General features: G+C 42.1%; 1 long non-coding RNA gene across 1 annotated transcript in view; it reads right to left on the reverse strand.

Annotated features, from left to right (window-relative positions):
* Positions 1-4,148: 4,148 nt before the first annotated feature.
* Positions 4,149-19,111, reverse strand: part of LOC122794216 — a 99,772-nt gene continuing 84,809 nt past the window's right edge. Inside the window, exon 2 of the long non-coding RNA XR_006363623.1 lies at positions 4,149-5,657. This is a non-coding gene — a long non-coding RNA (uncharacterized LOC122794216). The remainder of the gene's footprint in view (positions 5,658-19,111) is intronic.

Here is a 19,111-nt window from a genome sequence, read left to right on the forward strand (position 1 = left end):
AAAACCCATCTGTGATTACTGCAGCTGTATGCACGATGAACATCCAAACACGTCCAGGTACACCAAGCCATCCTCGGAAGGGTTAAGGGCAGTCCAGTTCCCCCTTTGCCTAAGGATCTCAAGGATGTCTGAAAAAGAGACATCCTCAGAGGGGGATCTTGGGGACCCTTCCGAATCCTCCAAGTTGGTGTCAGACGTGACTGACTCGGAGGAGTTAACATGTTTCCTCTTACATTTCCTCTTCCTAGGGGGCTCCTCTGAATGATCAGGGGAGGCCTCGGAAGAGGAAGATACACCCAATGGGACGACCTGGAGTGTCTGTTCTCTACGCTTGGGATCAGCAGGGTGGACAGAGACCGATGCAGGCACCATGGGGGGAGGAGCCGAAAGGGCTGTTCGTGGAGCCGACACAGGAGTCAGCACGCTCCTCATGACCTCAAAGGCACCCCTGTCAGGCAGAGAAGAGGGTCCATGCACAGAAGAGATGTGAACCTCTCCCGGCACCGAGAGGGACGGCTCCAAGGCCGATGTTGGAGCCGAGCTCACCTGTGCCGAGGCCCCGAGAGGGAGAACGGGGTCGGACAAGGATCCGATGCCACTCACCCCCTCGGAGCTGACGAGAGAGTCTCGGCACCTGGATCAATCCAAGGACGGAACCAGTGAAGAGACCGGAGCTGATGAAGGAGCCGAAAGGCGTGGCATCGGTTTCGACGTCACCAAGATTCGAGCCCCAACCAGCTCTGGCTCTGAACACAAGGAGGGAGTCGGAGGAGGAACTGCTGAAGATATAGGGACAGCCACAGTCTGTTGAGATGGGCTGGTTAACATTTTGGCCAGGGCCTACGATTTCAGGAGTCTACTGACCACCCTCTCTAAGTCATGATCGGATAGCCTGGAAGACTGAGATGAGCGGGACCTATGGCTTTTTTCAGATTGGAGCAATGGTGAACTCAGAGCCGAATGAACCAATTCTAGGGAAGGGGACCAAGAACGTTTTCGGCTCAAAGACGGTTCCGACACTAAGGTCAGAGCCGACTGAGGTCCAGAGGTGTCGGCTCCAGCCGGAGCCGAAGAGGAGGCAGGTGCTCCACCAGGCAACTGCTCCGAACAGGGAGCCGATGGCTTGGCGGGCTTTGAGGATTTACCAGACGAAGACTTGGTCAGGGATCCTTCTGGCTTAAGTAAGCCTCTAAGGATGAGCATGTTCCTACGCTCCTGCAGGACTCTCGGGCTGAAGGCATGTCAGACCGAGCAGGAGTCCTGCAGGTGTAGGGGCCCCAAGCAATAAACGCAAGATGTGTGACCGTCTGTCAGAGACATCTTCTGACAGCACGAGTCACACTTCTTAAAACCTGAGACTTTGGTATCCTTAGACATAGTGGATACCAAGGAAGAAAAGTCACTAGTGCTTAAACACACAGAAAAACACACACACATTCGCACTAAACTAACAATGTTAATAACTACACTGCCAAATATATACATAAATATATACAAAAACTACAAGCCTACAAACTGTAGTAAAGTAGAAGAACTAAACACTACCCTATTAACACAGGAAAAGGAGGGGAGATTAGCCACTAAGAAAAAAAGATGGGGGGAGGAGAAACTCTCTAACTAAAAATGAGTTTCTGAGAGGGAATATTAGGGAGTAAACAGTGAATTAACTAACCGGAAAGCTATATATATAAGGTTGTAGAAAAAAAAGTAAAGTTAACTTTTATACTAATATTAGAAGAAAAAGGTTAATACGACCTGGAGCCAAGTAAATTCGCAACCTCGTAGCTGAAGCGGCAAATGAGATCTGGGGATCTGACACCTACCATTGTGGGATATAGGGAGGGCCTCGAGCCAGTAAATAGCTCTCGAGCTTTAGTAGATTGCCGAGTCGGAGCCGAGGATTGGCTCCGAACCCATCCAGCAAGAATGAAGGCGAGATAGACAACTTAACATTAATGTATTCATGTTTAACAACAACCTATACCTACAGCGTGATGGCGTGGGTATGGGCACTTCCTGTGCCAATAGCTATGCCAACATGTTTATGGCCACCTGGGAAGATGAGGTGTTGTTTGAAATGAATCTATTTATTGAATTAATTCCATTTTATTGACGATTTGTCGATGATCTCTTTCTTATTTGGAATGGACCTCAGACCACTTTGGATATTTTCCTACAGAATCTAAATGCTGGATTTGAATATTTGGAATTTACTATGAACAAGCCTCAATCTGGTATAGAATACCTGAATGTATTTATACAGAAAGGATTAGATGGCAGAATGAATACAGGTGTTTATAGAAAAAGTTGCTATAAGAACACGTTACTACATCGAACAAGCATGCACCCGTCCTATACCTTTAGGAATGTTACAAGAGGACAGGGCATTAGGGTGTTGAGGCTAAATGCCACAGATGAAGGTTACGAAGAAAAAATTAGTAATTTTAAGGATATGTTAACACGTAGGGGATATGGTCAAGATGAGATTAGATGTAACTTGGATGATCTGAGGACAAGTAGGGCTAGACCCTATTACTCCATGCCAGCAGGCAGACAGGACATAATGGAAACTTGACATAAGAATAATAAACTTACTTTACCAATTCATTTTACTAATGATGTTAATGAACATTATTAAGAAACATTGGAGAATACATACCACTGACCCTGATCTCAGGGAAGTGGTAGGAGAGGAACCCATATTTACTTATAAGAATAAACCTAATCTTAAATAAATTTTATGTCAACACTATATGAACAACAACAAGGACTGCACTTTAATTTATGGCACTTTTCCTTGTAGAAACTGCAACTTTTGTACATACATAGATATTAGTGGTTCTTTTTTACATCCAGACACTGGACGGAATTTTAAGTTCCAATTAATGGCCAACTGTAAAAGCTTGAATGTGGTATATCTTGCTGTCTGTGTGACATACAGATCATTTTATGTTGGTAAGACCAACCGTTCCCTCAGGGATCGTATGAAGGAACATTTATATAGCATTAGAATAAATTATGATAAAAACGCTTTGGGGAAACATGCCAATACATTGGGGAAGAACCACACTTTAAGGTTTATGGTCATAGATGAAGTAGTTCCTGCTATAAGAGAGGGAGACGTTAGTAACACAACAGAAAGTAAGGAACAACGCTGGGTTTTAAGACTTAGAGCAGATAGAGGCAAAGGACTAAATGAGAGGGCTAGTATTAAACCAATTTTGAAGAACAGGAAACAATCTATTAAATAGTAATATATATATATATATATATATATATATATATATATATATATATATATATATATATATATATTTCTAAGATGGCTTTAACATGTCTAGGTAGAGCTATTTCTCTAGCTATATGTTTTTATATTTCATATATATTTTTATTTTATTTTTTATATAGTATTTTTTATAATATCATTGTCATTTGAGAATGAATTGCAGACTGATTGGTGGGACCTTACTATAAATTTGACCACTTTTAACAATGTTTTATGGTCTGATGAATCTTTTGTGAAAGCGCTAACCGTTGTATGAATAAATACTATTTTATTGAATTACTACCATCTGCTTGGTCTGTCTGAGAGCCCTGGAATCTACGTGTGCATTCATTTTGAATATTTTTCACCTGGGCTACTTGGCGTTTACTCTCCTTGGTACAGCATTTACTGTGTTCATTTTCCCAACTGTGCTTTTGGTAGACCACTTCAGTGTTGTCCTTATTGTCTAACTGCAGCACATTTCCCACATTTAGCACTGCTATTAATCGTTCATCGACTTTTTTTTGTATTAAAAATGAATTGACATACAAGTTAAGAGATTTTACGATGACAGTAGAGTCCCCTCACACAAAAACATTGAAAATATTGTTTTCACACACTGTGCCTTTATACCTGGGTTTATATTCTTATTGTGAGTTGCAGCGCAAGTTATTTAACTGTTCAGAGGTCTTGCAGGGAATGACACTACTGTAACTCTGCTATCTGACTTAAGTAGTTGGTTCTCAGAAACATTACATACAGCAAGTGCAGTTTTCAAACAGCAACACTGCAGCTTGCAAGATTTCATACTATGAACTTACCACAGCCTAACTTTATATGAGACAGTGACCTGGTGTAATAAAGCTCTGTGACAAATAAACACTTGTGGAAATCAGGCCACTGAATACAGTAGCACAGTACACAGAGTTTAATTACAGTACTGCAAGTTCTGTTCTTAGACAGCAAATGGAAACTGTTCTACAATGATTTTATTCAGGTTTTTCACCCCATGGCTTTCATATTTTTATAATCTAACTATATTTTATAATCTAACTACATTTTACATAGCCATACAGCACAGTTTGTACATTTCAACTTACAGAATGAGGGCATGGCAAATAAGACAGCTAAACAGAATTGTCAGTTGATCAAGTCTTCAGAATCTCGAAATTCATATGGTTGCAACGATATGATCGAAATTCCAAAAAACTCGAACATCAAGAAAAAAAACACAAAAATCTATCTTTTTTTATGTTTTTGCAGGGAGTCAAGTCCCCCTGCACCCCCACACCCCTGCAAATTATATATACCAACTCTGAGATCGCACTACAGTAAGGAAAGTGGTAAATGACCTGATCCTCACAGTACCACAATCTCCATTCAAAAGCTTAGAGTGAATTTTGAATTTCTGAAAACTAGATCAACTGATAGGGATACGGCTAAACAATGTAATCCAACCTTAATTTACAACACTTATTAACATAATTTCCAGTCTTAAAATACAAAGTATGCACAGAGCACATTATTCCATTGCATAGCAATTTAATGGTGCAGTACTTCAGCTTCCCAAAAGTGTATAAAATCTTTAATTGAAACTTGTACTGAGAAAAAGCTGCACATATTATTTATATGGGTACATGACAACTTACTGCATAGTGTATTATTAAAGAACATACTACTGAATGCAATGTACTGAACTGTCAAAATGCTGAAACTTTATAATATTAACTAAAAATGTCTACGAACAGCATACATATATACACAATTACACTTCACCAGAACACAGTAAGTTAACAAACAGTTAACACAAATCTGTTAGTCTTCTTCTCTTCTTTCGGCTTTTCAAGGTTAGGGGTCACCACAGCAGATCACCTGTCCGCTCATGACTGAAACTCAGAAATAAGAGCTAGGCTAACATAGGTCCTGCATGGAGAGGGAGGGGTGTCCAGCTCTCTCTCTCTCTCTTCCCATGTAAGGAAGTAGGTATTTCAATTTCAACATTTTAACATTTCAGCATTGTACATTCATTAATATAACTTTCAGTATATTGCTTTTCAATAAGCTGGCAAGGGCCCAATTTATACAACATGTAGTTTCTGAAGAATAAAACAGCACTGGGTGCAATGAAATTACTTTAAAAGATGTGGAGTACATAAATGGTGAACAGTCTGAAAACCAAAGTATTAAAAACATCTATTGAACACTTATCCTTAATTCAAGTAAAGGCAAAAAGAAAGCAACACTAAATAATAAAATAAGAGATGTCTTTGGTTTATCTTTTGTATGGCACGGTTTTGCTTGGAGGGCTCCAAGGAGGTGGAGGTTCATCTTGTAAAATTAATTTCAGCCTTCTTTGTTTCTTTTCCTGCTTTTCCTGCTCTTCTTTTTTAACCTAAAATTTAATGAAAAAAAAAAAAACGATGAAATGCCTGTACATTGATGGCTAACATAATGCAAAGCATGCAGATGCTTACAACAGATCTTATGGCTTTTAAATCAACAGCACAAAGATAAATTGGATAGACAAGAATTACACTTGTTCATAGCAACAGGTATCTTTTACTTTTGCCTTACAGGGTATGTAACACAGCATAGATCTTTCTGGGCGTCTCAGTCAGTAAATGTAACACAAAAGCCATCTCACAAGATGGAATCCCAGTATTAGCTGTGTAAACAGTTCCTAGCACAGAAAAAACTCATTTCCGACCAGAATATCAAAACATTAGCAATTTGCTGGTGATAACAAGGAGAATGTTTGGGGAGAGGGTCTTTCTGAAGTTTTTTTTTCTTTCAAAGATTCCAAAATAGAAACTCTAGTAAAAGGATGCTAAAGATAGGAACTAGAGACAGAGCTTACAGTAACCTAGCATCAGGGCAATCTCCACAATGTGGAAGGAGGGAGATAAATTACGAATGACGGATATACCTTAACATTTCATCTCAACACAAAAAGACATTGGCAGTGGGCAACAGCTGAAATGTATTTCGTAAGAAGCTATTCATGACATTTGTTCAAAGGATCTCAAGCTGCTGCATCTGAAGCATGTAATCTCTGTTGGTAGAATGTGTGGCATGCTAACACCAAACTAAGTTAGCAAACCCAGCCGCGAGCCCTACATTTCTGACACCCATGAAACGTGGCTGAGCAATATAGGCAGAAAAAGCAGAAAAATATAAAAGGATATAAAACTAGAAATGTTCAACATTTAAAAAGGTTTCTTCATACAGACTCATCAGAATGGCCAGTAAGGGGGGGAGGGATGACAGGATGGATAGAAAATACCTAATGCACACACAGTCTTCTTTAAGGTCAACTGATAAGGGGAAAGCTCACATATTTAGTATGTCATAAATTGATATGCCATTAACAGTGGGTAACAACTTAAAAAGAAACAGTATTCCTAACCTCCAACCCCCAAAATGGGGAGGGATGTGCAAAATTGTAGCTAGCTATTTTGGTACCCCGTGTCATTCCCTAAACTGGCACACCCCCAACTTTAAAATGAAGATATGTAAAAAAATTTTAGCAAGCAGCTTGCTGCAGCTGATACTATGCACAGTTCTGACTGCAAATGCAATATTGGTGTTCCTTTCTGAATGCCAGTCCTGCGTCTACTGGCTGAGTGGCATCTGACGATCTTGCTTCTTAACAACTTGAAAATTGGGTGACTACCCTTTGCAACCACCCTAACTGCACCTCTGTTGAAGAGCAGGGGTCATAGAGGTTAAGTGAAAAATAAGGGTTAAAAGGGTTAAGTCCTGAAACAATCATGTAAAAAATAAAGTTTTATTAGTGTAGTGGAGATCCAAGCTGTAGTGAAAGAAGAAGGCATGCACCAGCACAGATGTGCACAGCAGGTATATTCTTAAAACAAGAGCAGGAAGCACCTATTCCTTAGTACAACAACCCTTTAGTACTGGGAGCAAAGATTTCATAGCTGAAAAGGGACAAAACACAAAGGAGTTGGCAAGTCCTGTAGACAGTTTACATAGCAAAGTACAGTTGTGTACCTACCACAAATGTAGATGTTTGAGTGTATTCACTGTTGCAGTCATTACACTTGGGTTGTCCTGCTGGCAGGCGATCCACAGTCAGCCCGAGTTCCAAAGTCTTGGTCCGGCGTCAGTTGCTGTTGCCTCTTCCCTGACGTCAGTGTGCCAGGGGTATAAAAGTTGCAACCAACGCCATTTTCTTCAGTTTTTCTTGCCCCAGATGTCAGGTGCCCCCAGATAGGAAGGCTGAAAAGATATAAATATGCCAAACAACCATGCATATATTGCTATAAACATTTCTTACAACTACAAGCAAATACGCCACATAGGTTGTATAGAGCTGAGAAGTACAGAATAGTCCCAGCAAAGAGGGGAATGGTGGGTGGGTAACCTGGACTGCAACAGTGAATACACTCGAACATCTACATTTATGGTAGGTACACAACTGTACTATGTTCATCGTGTTTCACTGTTGCAGTCATTACACTTGGATAGAATCCCAAAGCTGAGGTTAGGTGGCTGGGTCTAGATTGGATTTGGGGAGGCTAACAAGCCCTGCAGAACTGCGGTGGCAAAGCCTGCTCTGGATTTAGAATAGAGAGGTAGGTGGTAGTGCTTGGTAAAGGTGTGCACTGAGCTCCAGGTTGCAGCTTCTAAAATGTCTTTGGTTGGTACCCCTCTGAGGAAAGGTGCTGAAGTGGCTGCTGCTCTGGTAGAATGAGGCCTAATGCCCTTAGGCACAGATTTGCCATGTTGTGCATAACAGAAGCGGATGCAGTGTCCTATCCATTTGGAGATTGTTTGCTTTGTAATAGGCTTTCCTTGTGATCCTGCAGCATATGCTACAAACAGTTGCTCAGTTTTTCTGAAAGCTTTTGTTTTGTCCAAGTAAAAACGTAGCTGCCTGTGTATATCCAAAGCATGCAGTAGTCTTTCCCCTTTATTCTGGGGATGTGGGTAGAAAGTAGGCAAATGAATGGTTTGGTTTAAGGCCACATTGGAGACCACCTTTGGCATGAATGTTGGGTTTTTTCTAAGAGAAACCCTGTCTTGATGAAAAATGAGGAAAGGTTCTACAGCCATCAATGTCTGTAACTCTGAGACTCTTCTTGCTGAAGTTATTGCTAGGAGCAGAGCAGTTTTCCATGACAGGAATTTAAGATCAGCTGTGCTGGCTGGTTCAAATGGAGGCAGTGTTAGTTTTTCTAAAACAAAATTGAGGTCCCAAGTTGGTACTGGTGCTCTTCTAGGGGGTCTTATATTCTTTGCCCCTCTGAGGTACTGTCGTAGTAGAGGATGTGAAAAAATAGGAGGTTCCGCATTGTAATGAGCTGAAATGGCAGAGGCATGGATTTTAATATATGAAAAAGATAGGCCTTTGTCCAACATCTCAGTCAAGTATTGTAAAATCTGAGGTATATTAAGGACCAGTGGGTAGAGGCCTTGTGCGTGGTTCCAAGCACATAATCTCTTCCATTTATCTGCATAAGATTTCCTAGTGCTGGGCCTCCTGGCTTCCAAAATCACATTCATAACAGCTTTAGAGAGAGGTGCATTATGAGTGGCTACATTATCCGCCATGCTGACAGGTAAAATGTTCTGAGTTGACTGTGCAGAATTTGATTGTTTTGCTGTCAGAAGATGAAGGATTAGAGGAAGAGGCCAAGGTGGGCCTAGGGATAAAGTCTTTAGGATTGGATACCAGTGCTGGCGTGGCCAGTCTGGTGCAATCAGGACCATTTTTGGCCACTCTTGTCTGACTTTTAGAAGTACCTTGGTGAGAAGAGGGATCGGAGGGAAGGCAAAGACTGTCAAGTTTTTCCAGCTGAATGATAGAGCATCCACTTTCCATGCTTGAGAATGATAAATCCTTGTGCAAAATGTCTGCATTTGGCAATTGTGAGGGGAGGCAAAAAGATCTATGTCTGGGCGTCCTCACTCCCTTGTTATCATGTTGAACACTTGTGGATTTAGCTTCCATTCGTGAGGATCCATGAGATTTCTGCTTAGTTCGTTTGCCAGTGTATTTTTCATTCCTAGCAGGAATTGTGCTTGCAGATGTACTTGGTAGGTTAGTGCTGTGTTCCACAAAGTCATGGCTTGTCTGCATACGGGGTAGGAATGTGTGCCCCCTTGCTTGTTTATGTACCACATAACTGTGGTATTGTCCGTCTTTATTAATAGTTGTCCTGGATGTATTAGGTCCTTGAAGGCAGTCAGGGCATTTTGTACAGCTAGCATCTCTTTTTGATTGATGTGAAGATGCATTTGTTCCCTGGGCCACGTGCCCTGAATATATTTTCCTGCCATATGTGCTCCCCAGGCATAATCCGATGCATCGGTTGTTACTGTCTGCCTGGCTGTAGGTAAGGTGAAAGGCTGTCCCTTGTTGTGGTGACAGGCCTGGGACCACCATCGAAACTCCTGTTGTAGGCAGGGGATCAAGGTTATGATTGTCTCTAGGCTGTGACAATGCTGAGTCCAAACACTTTTTAGATACCATTGTAGTTTCCTCATATGCAGTTTTGCATATGGAATTAGTAGAATGCAGGATGCCATGAAACCCAGGACCTGCAGAATTTTTCTTGCAGGGAGCTGGGTCTTTTTTACCATCATTTGAAAATAATGAGTCAGTTGCCTTTGTTTGTCTGGCATAAGATAAGCCATCTGGGCGGTTGTATTTAAGCTTGCACCCAGGAATATTATCTCTTGAGAGGGCACTAGTTTTGATTTATTTTCGTTTACTGTGTACCCTAGGCAAATTAGTAAACTTTTTACAAACACCAGGTGCTTTAGAAGAATGTCCTTGCTGTCTGCTTGAATAAGGCAGTCGTCCAAGTAGGGATATATTTGAATTCCTTTTTGTCTTCAAAATGCAATTACTTGTGTCAGGCATTTTGTGAAGATCCTTGGCGCAGTAGATAAGACAAAGGGCAGTGCAGAGAATTGGTAATGCATTGAGCCTGCTATAAATCTGAGGTATCTTCTGCACGATTGTCTGATTGGGACGTGCAGGTATGCCTCCTTGAGATCCAAAGTAACTAGCCAAGCCTCCTTGCCCAGCATGGGCAGAAGTTGTTATAGTGTTAACATTTTGAATTTTGGAACATCCAGGAAGGTATTTAAGATTGACAGGTCCAATATTGGTCTCCAGGTTTTGTCTTTTCTGGGTACTAAGAAAAGTCTTGAGTAAAAACCTTGTCCTTGTTCTTCTTGTGGTACTTTTTGAATAGCTCCCATATCCATAAGAGCCGTAATCTGGTTTTGTGCCTCTGCCCATTGGTTTTGTGGCAGGTTTGGCATACCTTTTAGTTTTGGAAGCATGTGGAAGTGGAACCTGTACCCCTGAGAAACTATATTCAGCACCCATTGGTCTTGGGAGATCATGTGCCAATTGTTTGAGAAAAGTGCAAGCTTTCCCCCTAGGGGTGCTGACAACTGGTAAGAGCTTGGCATTTGTAGAGGGAAGTCATTGTGACTGTTTCCTATAAGGTTGTGATTTGTCTCCTCTTCCTTTGGGGGTTGAAGCACCCCATTGTTTAGGTCTGTAGCAGCCTTGGGGCATCTGTATCTGCCTCTTTGTGGCCTGTCTGAAACTGGAAAGGACCAATTTTTTGAAGGCCAGTTTCTGCTAAATCTAGGTGGTTGAACCTGTAAGAAATCTTTCACCGTTTGCATTGACTTTGCTTTATCCTCCATTTTCTTTAACACCTCTTCTGCCTTAACACCAAAGTATCATGCTGTAGTGGAGCATCCAATAATTTTACCTTAACATGGTTAGGCAAACTTTGTTCTTTCAACCAAGCATGTCTTCGAATAACTGAGCCTGTTACTGCGGCTCTACAAGAAGCCTGTAATGAATCAAAACCACATTGCAGAGTATGCTTTCCCACTTGTTCAACTGCATGCAATAATTCCTGCATTTCTTTACTGTCAGGGCTTTCTGTATTTGTAACCATTTTTGCTTTAACAATGACATGAGGTACTGTTGATATTTAAGCATGTGAAACTGACAGTTTAAAGCTCTTACAGCTAAAGTAGCAGAAGTGTAAACTTTTTCCCCCATCTGTCCAGAGCTCTGGAATCTGAGGGGACAGGAATTTTGGCAGTGGAAGCTTTAACCCCTTTAGGACCCTGAGAAATTGTTTCTGGGTCTGCAGCGGGGTTCTTGTAAAGAAATTTATGAGAGACAGGGACCCTGTAATACCTGTCTGGCTTTACTGGTGCAGGGGGTAAAGAATCTGGAGACAGACTGGATTCAGTAAAAACATCATCTACAACATCAAGCACAGGGGGGGTAGCCAGGGGCCTGTGCTGAGGCAATAAAAGGAAATCTCTGAGCCTTTTCTTGGATTCTGAGTAATCCTGGCTCTCCCAGTGGAAATGCTCCCTCATGGTGTGCAGGGTTTCCCCAAAAGAATAATCCTCAGGTGGTGAGGCTGAAGGAATGGACTCTTCAGCATCAGAGTCCTCATAAGGAGGGAGAGAATAGCCCTGATCAGAAGAAGAACCAGAGGAAATGGAAACTGATCAGAGGAATCATAATCAGTGTCTTGCCTAGGCCTTTTGTCAGGAGGGGGATGGGATCCCCTGATTAAAGTAATAAGGTCTTCGGCCATTTTAAGCATCTGTTTCTTTGGCATGGATGACTGTTCTGGAGAATGCTGCACCTGTTTCCTTGTCTTTGACTTTGCTGCTGTAGTAGCCTTAATTGTAAGCTGTGAAGGTCTGAAGACGCCCTCAGAAGCTGGTGCCTGCTCAGCGGCTCCGGACCCATCTGATGGAGTAGTTTCCGTAGGCCCAATACCTTGAGTTTCCACAGGCCTCGGGGCCTCCATGTGGCTGTCGGTTACAGCCTGTGGCTCTGAGGTAGGGGGTGTCAGCGGCTGCGAAAGCGCCTCACTGAGAACCGGCGAACCGGCGACTGGCCTAGAAGAGGCTTCGTCATCGGTTTTGGACCTCGGATGCCTGTCTTTTTCTTTGTCTTTGCGTTTTTTATACATTCCGGTCGTTGGTTGATCCGACGGCATTATATAATTAAATCTTCGTCCAAAATAATGTGAAGCAAATTCAAACCGACGTTTAATAGTGTGTTTATTGAATCTAGCACAAAACCGACAACTAGTAACGTTGTGATCAGGACCAAGGCAAGGAATGCAGTAAGAGTGAAAGCCCTTATGAGGTATTTGCTTCCCACAAGAAATACAATTATTAACTTTTACTGACATCGGTCTGGAGCAAGAAAAAGTTTCCCCAATGGGGTACTTAGCTTTATTGAAGACTTCGGTTCTGAAATTCAAATTTGAAAATCTTAGGAGTCGGCCCACCGGCACTTGCGAACTGCTTTTGTTTCGGGCACCGTGCGGCAAGAAAGACTGAAGAAAATGGCGACGGTTGCAACTTTTATACCCCTGGTGCACTGACGTCAGGGAAGAGGCGACAGCAACTGACGCCGGACCAAGACTTTGGAACTCAGGCCGACTGCGGGTCGCCTGCCAGCAGGACAACCCAAGTGTAATGACTGCAACAGTGAAACACGATGAACATCTGCCAATTTCTCTCTGCCCAAGACAAAAAAAAAAATGTCTTCTTATATGCATGCACCCACCTAAAACAGATTCTCAATTGGTGGTGCATCCACAAGATATGAAGGACCTTCTAGAGTCTACCTATGGAAAGAAAATAGGATAGGTGGAATGTGTAACTGAATTACAGTTCAGAAATCATTTTTATAAGTGTATTCCTCCACCCCCTTGTCTACTGATCAGTGATCCCTTTGTCTCTCTGCTCATTCATTCCCTAGTGCATAAAGCCAGTGGTAAGAACGTATCTCTCATTTATTCATTCATTCTGGTGCATGCAGGGGATGAAGGTTATATGCCCTAATCCCACATCAGCAGGTGCCCTGCCCTTCAATCTGCTGTAACAAGGATATCAATTCAAGAGCCATTGGCATGTGTGTGCTTCCATCTATACATCAATCAGGCCATAAGCCCAAGCTTTCTTGGTGATTCTGTATTACATAGGTTGCTCCAATGTTTCTGGAGCATTCTCTCAGTCTCTGCTAGAAGCAATCACTGCTTCAAGACAAGCCATGTTCCTCCCCCAACATGATGACTGAGCCTCTGTCAGCTTCTTAATCCACCCTCTTTCACTGGCTTCTTCAGCTCTCAAGTCAATATTCCATCCCAGGTCTTCTGGGTCACAGTTAAGACTTCGTCCTTCTGGGGAACAGAGCCAACAGTTCAGAAGCAACCTGCTGCAAATGTGAGGGTTAGTGCAGACTGACACCTAATCATTCTGGAAAACCAATGCTTATGGCCTGAAGTTCTGAAATCCATATTGGAGATGTAATGGCCACAAAAATACAGTCTTCCACAATGCAAACTTCAGGTCCATTAAGCCAACCAGCTCAAACAGTGAATGGGTGAGCTTTTTCATCACAAAGATCAAACCACAAGGAGGAAGGGGGATCTTCATCAATCACCAGAGCCCCAAAAAAACTTTTAGAAAACAACTGACCAATCTCTACTAAGCCAGAGTTTTTCTCTCTAACAGGTCCTGATACAGAGAGACATGGTAGAAACATGCACTCAGACAATGGCATAACTGTGATCCAAACTGAACAGTTGTCTACGATGCACCATACAGACATATAAGCTCACTAAATGGTGGAGAAAGGGATACTCTATTCCACTTGATCACAGAAGTGCACCTAATGGAGGGTCTCCCAGTGGCCTCTAGCACCTCTGAATCCCCAGTGGGACATTTATACAAATGGTGAGGGGCTACTGGGGAGACCAAGCCTTCAGACCAAGCCTTCAGAAGACAGCAGTCATGCTACCAGCCAGCCAGAAAGAACATGCACTATAAGGGATCATCTCCAGGGAGGCTGATACATAAATGTCTTGTAATCTCTCTTTACCACTAAAATGATCGAGATGAGTACTGCTCTTTCTTCTTAATATTTTTCAGGTATGTGAAATATTAAAAGGAATAGTACAAAGGCTTACAGGGACGTTTCTCACCAGCCAAGGAAAGGCTTATACCACTCACATACCTGTGCGCTACTAAAGGAAACAGAACCTGGGGAGCCCCACATTCTCTTCTCAGCATGTAAACTAATTTCTAGGATTTTTCTACATACAAGTTTTTTTTTTTTTTTGCTGGTGCACAATCTCTGAAAATGTGGTTCCAAAACAAAACATAGCTTAGGTAGTCTTCAATGAGGTCCAATCACCATGGGATGGTAGCTGGTACTAGGATATGCCATGATCAGCGGCCTACTGCCCCACTTGTGATACCTCCCTAAAGAGGAACCAAAACTGTTAAGACAGATAAAAGACCAGTCATTGACAGCATCTTCCCATTAGAAGGGGGTCATCCATGGCTAACTCTCCAATATTTGGAGAGTCAGAAAACTGTTGTCACTCAAGGAAACTGAAAAGGAGGCATGTCACTGCAGCACAAATAAGGCACCCTTCTCATGAAGTTAGAGAGGTAGTGATCGTAATATTCTTCTATGGAGCTGGAAGGGTAAAAGGAAATCTTCATGCAGGCTGCAGAACATGCCCAGTATTCAAAGGAGGGTAAAAGGAAGCCTTCATGCAGATTGGGGAACATGCCCACTATTCAAAAGATCAGTGACAAGGATCTAAAATTAGTAGAATATACAAAACAGAATGATTATTCTGCAGCCATTTAGAGGACATCATCCTCTGTAGAACCTACAGTTGGAAACATTTCAGGATGAATGAGAAAATAATGGCTGCATGAGCCTGAAAAGATCCAGCACAGTATAACTCATTTATGTATCCTACCCAAAAGGTGAGAAATGATATTTCTGGGTTGTATCCTTGTGAACACAGGGAACATTCTGCTCCAAGAAAGATGATCCACTGAGTTGCACAGACAAGACCTCCTAGTTTATAGTAATTGCAAAAACTGCAACTATGGTAAAAAACTCTGTTAGGTCAAATGGCAGTTAGTCTTAGTCTCTTGATAAGACCACCATAAGCCCGTTACTCATAAATAAAAGGTCCAGGAGACATATTTCCTGCAAAGCCTTTATCAACACTGACAACACTTTTGTAAAGACTCTATTAGCTAAAGAGTGGTCAAAATCAAGTACATCACACTGGAAGTCTGGTAGTACAAGTGACTCATTGCAAAGCATAGGAATCTTCTGTGTGGCTTTCAGATACAGATGTGTTAAAATGCATCCATTTTGTCCAAAGATCTTCTTCTTCTTTCGGCTTTTTCCCAGTTAGGGGTCGCCACTGCGGATCACCTGTCTGCTCATGATTGGCAGTGGAGTTTTACAGTGTCGAGTTGCCAGCCCGGCTCCCAACCTTCCACAGAAGGCACACACACACACACACACACACACACACACACACACACACACACACACACACACACACACACACACACACACACACACACACACACACCTAGGGCCAATTTAGAGTGCCCAATCCACCTACAACATGTCTTTGGGATGTGGGAGGAAACCGGAGCACCCGGAGGAAATCCACGCAACCACAGGGAGGACATGCAGACTCCACACAGAAGGCACCCCAGCTGAGAATCGAACTGGAGAACCTCTTGCTGTGAGGCGACAACTCTAACCGCTGCACCACCGTGGCCAAAGATACCAATCAAAAATGCTAAAGCAATACAGGCATTAGGAGCTGGAGGGCTAACATATAGCTCTCAACCTCTCAGCACACAAAATCTGGACAAAGCCAAAAATCATATGACACATTTGAAATATTGCTCTTATAACTGTAGAAAGAGTTGCTAGAATAAAAGGTATTGTATTATAATGCATTTTATGAAGGACATCAAGTTTGAAACTCAAATGACTGTCACTACTTAGTGAATCCAGTCCTCATAGATTTGCCACAAAAATCCAGAAAATCACAAATTTTGTGAGGAACAGACCAAATATATGATGCAAAAAGCTGGACATTTTGCAAAAATATGTACAGTTGAGAGGTATGAGCTAACATCTAGACCTTGGTACAATGGCTGTCCTTACAGAAGAACAGGCCAAATGTCAACTATCTTTTTTATAGGTTCATAGGTTCATAGATTAGTACTAAGCTAACTGCCCTTGCGAGCCATTTTAAGCCTAGCCAATTATCCCTTGTGAGACTCAAACCCTGTACCTTGTGTTTGCAAGGCAAACACCTTAACCATTAGGCCACCCTCCCAAACCCTAGAAAGGCTTCCTTTGAAGGCTGTATAGGTTCTTCTGCTGCTTCTGAGGTACAGAACCTGTGTTGCTGATTCTCATAACAAATACTCTGTTAGGGAAACCCTTGCAGGATACTGGCCAAGTGCTGGAAGAAATGTTCTTTCTCAGCCACTTCCAACACCAGCTTATCTCAAATGTTTTCTAGGCTTCAGCAAATCCAGAGAACCGCCCTGTCATGGACAATTCTTGCTTGATGTCAGACAAAACTACACCTGCACTTAGAATAACTATTTCCTGGGATAGTTCACAGGAAAATACTGGAGAGGCATGACTGCTTGATAACCAGGTGATCCACTACTCTTCAGAGGATGGGCTCTTTTGGTTAACAAGGAAGAGCCCAGAAGAAACTCTACACACACAAAATTGTAGACACTCTCCACTCTTTTGGAGCTCATGTACAATTTTACTAAGGGAGCTCATTGAAATGGTATTAGCTTACTGACACAACAGGGCATCTAGTATAGATTGGTGAAGCTCATTAGTGAAGTAGGGTAACTTCAGTTTTATCATCCACAACAGATGCACATTAGTCAACAAAATTAAATGTAAAGCACAGTATATCAAATCACAATGATGACGCTGAGATTTAGATATTTTCCAAGAACTCCTTGACTTAAAAGAAGCAAAACAATTGGGAAATGTTTCCAATTCCTAATCCAGCATCAAACTTGGAACTGTGTCAGAGGAGACAAACAGCTGACAGCCATTAGCAAACTGGCATACAAAACAATTCTATCAAACCTCTATAGCTTTGAACTTCCTGCCTGGTGGAAGGAAGCCCAAATGCAAAGGCCTATAAGTCCACCACTTAGCTAGGAGTTATCAGCTTTTTAGGGATAGTCAGATCACTACATAGCTGACTGAAGCTGTGCAGACAGCATCCTTAAACCAGGCTCATTCCTTCTTCCTTAGGTACTGAATATTTATGAGGAGACTGCTGTGACACATAAAATGCTGAAATATGCCTCTTTCACATGACAGGCACAAGGAAATAGGCAGTCACATGCTTGGGACAAGAGCAGGGGAAAGTGCTTGCATGCAGAACTAGAGGGACAGGAGCTGGAACAGGGCCCTGTGCCAGTATCAGATGTCATTCTCTATGTGTATACTTCCTCACCACTTAGGTAATCTATCACCATATATCAAACAAGACTCATACAAATCTAAAAGGACTGGACTGACTGACAGCCTTGGAGGTATGGAAGGGTAAGGTTCAGATCAAGTCTCATCAGAAAGCCATCAACTTTGGAAAGGGGAAGAGAATTAATAAGCCCAGACTGGCCTTAACTTTAGGGATGTGTCCCAGGAACTTAAGGGCTAACTTGTTGTGTGCTTAAGCATGAATACCTGGCACTTAGTCTTGTCTCTTGCTCTAAAGAGCCATGTTCTATATGCACATCTCCAATATCGTTTATGGATGTATGCAGATGACTGGTGGAGCTTGAAGGAAACTATTATTTAAGACTTGAAGACTGAAAATGGAGAGGCAGAATTAGCAGCTGGCAGAGTCTCTGACCATGGTCTAGCCTCCTCCTCCCTTACTTTAGATGTCTGTAGTTCTTGCTTAGGACTGCACATAAGGACCTACTGGCCTGTGAATACACTCCCCAACCTGGTATTTATGTATTATCGCAACCAGATTTGCAGCATGAGAAGCGGATCATTTCCAAGGGCTTCTCCTTCTGAAAAATGTTGTGACAGATACTTGGGAAGTGTGTGTCTTGACAAATGTGGAGTGGTGGTACAGATAATGGATTAGAAATCTGATTAAGGATTTTGGACGTGCCTTATCACAACCAGATTCAGAGCAGGAGAAACGGCTCATTTCCAAGTTATTCTGCTGCTGAAATATGTTGGGAAATGTTCTTGGGAAGTGTGCATCTTGACAACTATGTACTGCAGGCAGAGAGAATGAGTTACATATTGGATGAGGCTTTCAGAAGTGTGGCAAAACAATGTGGAATAAATAATAACCCGAAAAAGCAAATTATTTGAAAAGCGAGAATGGTACAAAGGAGTATATGAGTTGTAAAGCAAACATCCGGAGAAGGAGCAGCTCTGGCAGAAGGATTAGCTAAGGTAACAAAAGTGGTGTGGAACGTCAAGACACAACACAGTAATGATTTTGTAATAGTTACTGTAGTCATTTGACAACAAAAAATGAAAAGAAAGAAAAGTTCAGTCTCAGTTTCTTGGGCAATCTGCAGGTTTTAAAAGCTTGCAAGTAAGCATGAGATGACAATGGTGAAAGCTTAAGGCCGTTTTCTTGAAGCCTGACATTGAATGGATATCTTTATCATAATTTTCCAAAGGCTATTGCTACAGTTATATATAACAAATAACCTTTGGAAATGGGTACACTGTATATTACATCCTGTGCTGATGTACAACATTTTTCGGCAGGAGAACAGCTAGGAAATGAGCTGCTCCTCCTGCTGCGAATCTGGTTGCGATAATACTTAAGTACCCCCAACCTTTATGCAGTGAGGAAGGTCACACTTCTCATACCCCATCTCTTTGAAGCTGGGCTGAAGCAATAACACCTGTGAGCAGCTTGCACACTATGCTCCTGTCTGAGATAATACACAGTA

Source organism: Protopterus annectens, chromosome 2.part1 (assembly GCF_019279795.1).
Source record: "Protopterus annectens isolate FY-2018-M chromosome 2.part1, PAN1.0, whole genome shotgun sequence".
In the NCBI taxonomy this organism is placed as follows: Eukaryota; Metazoa; Chordata; order Ceratodontiformes; family Protopteridae; genus Protopterus; species Protopterus annectens.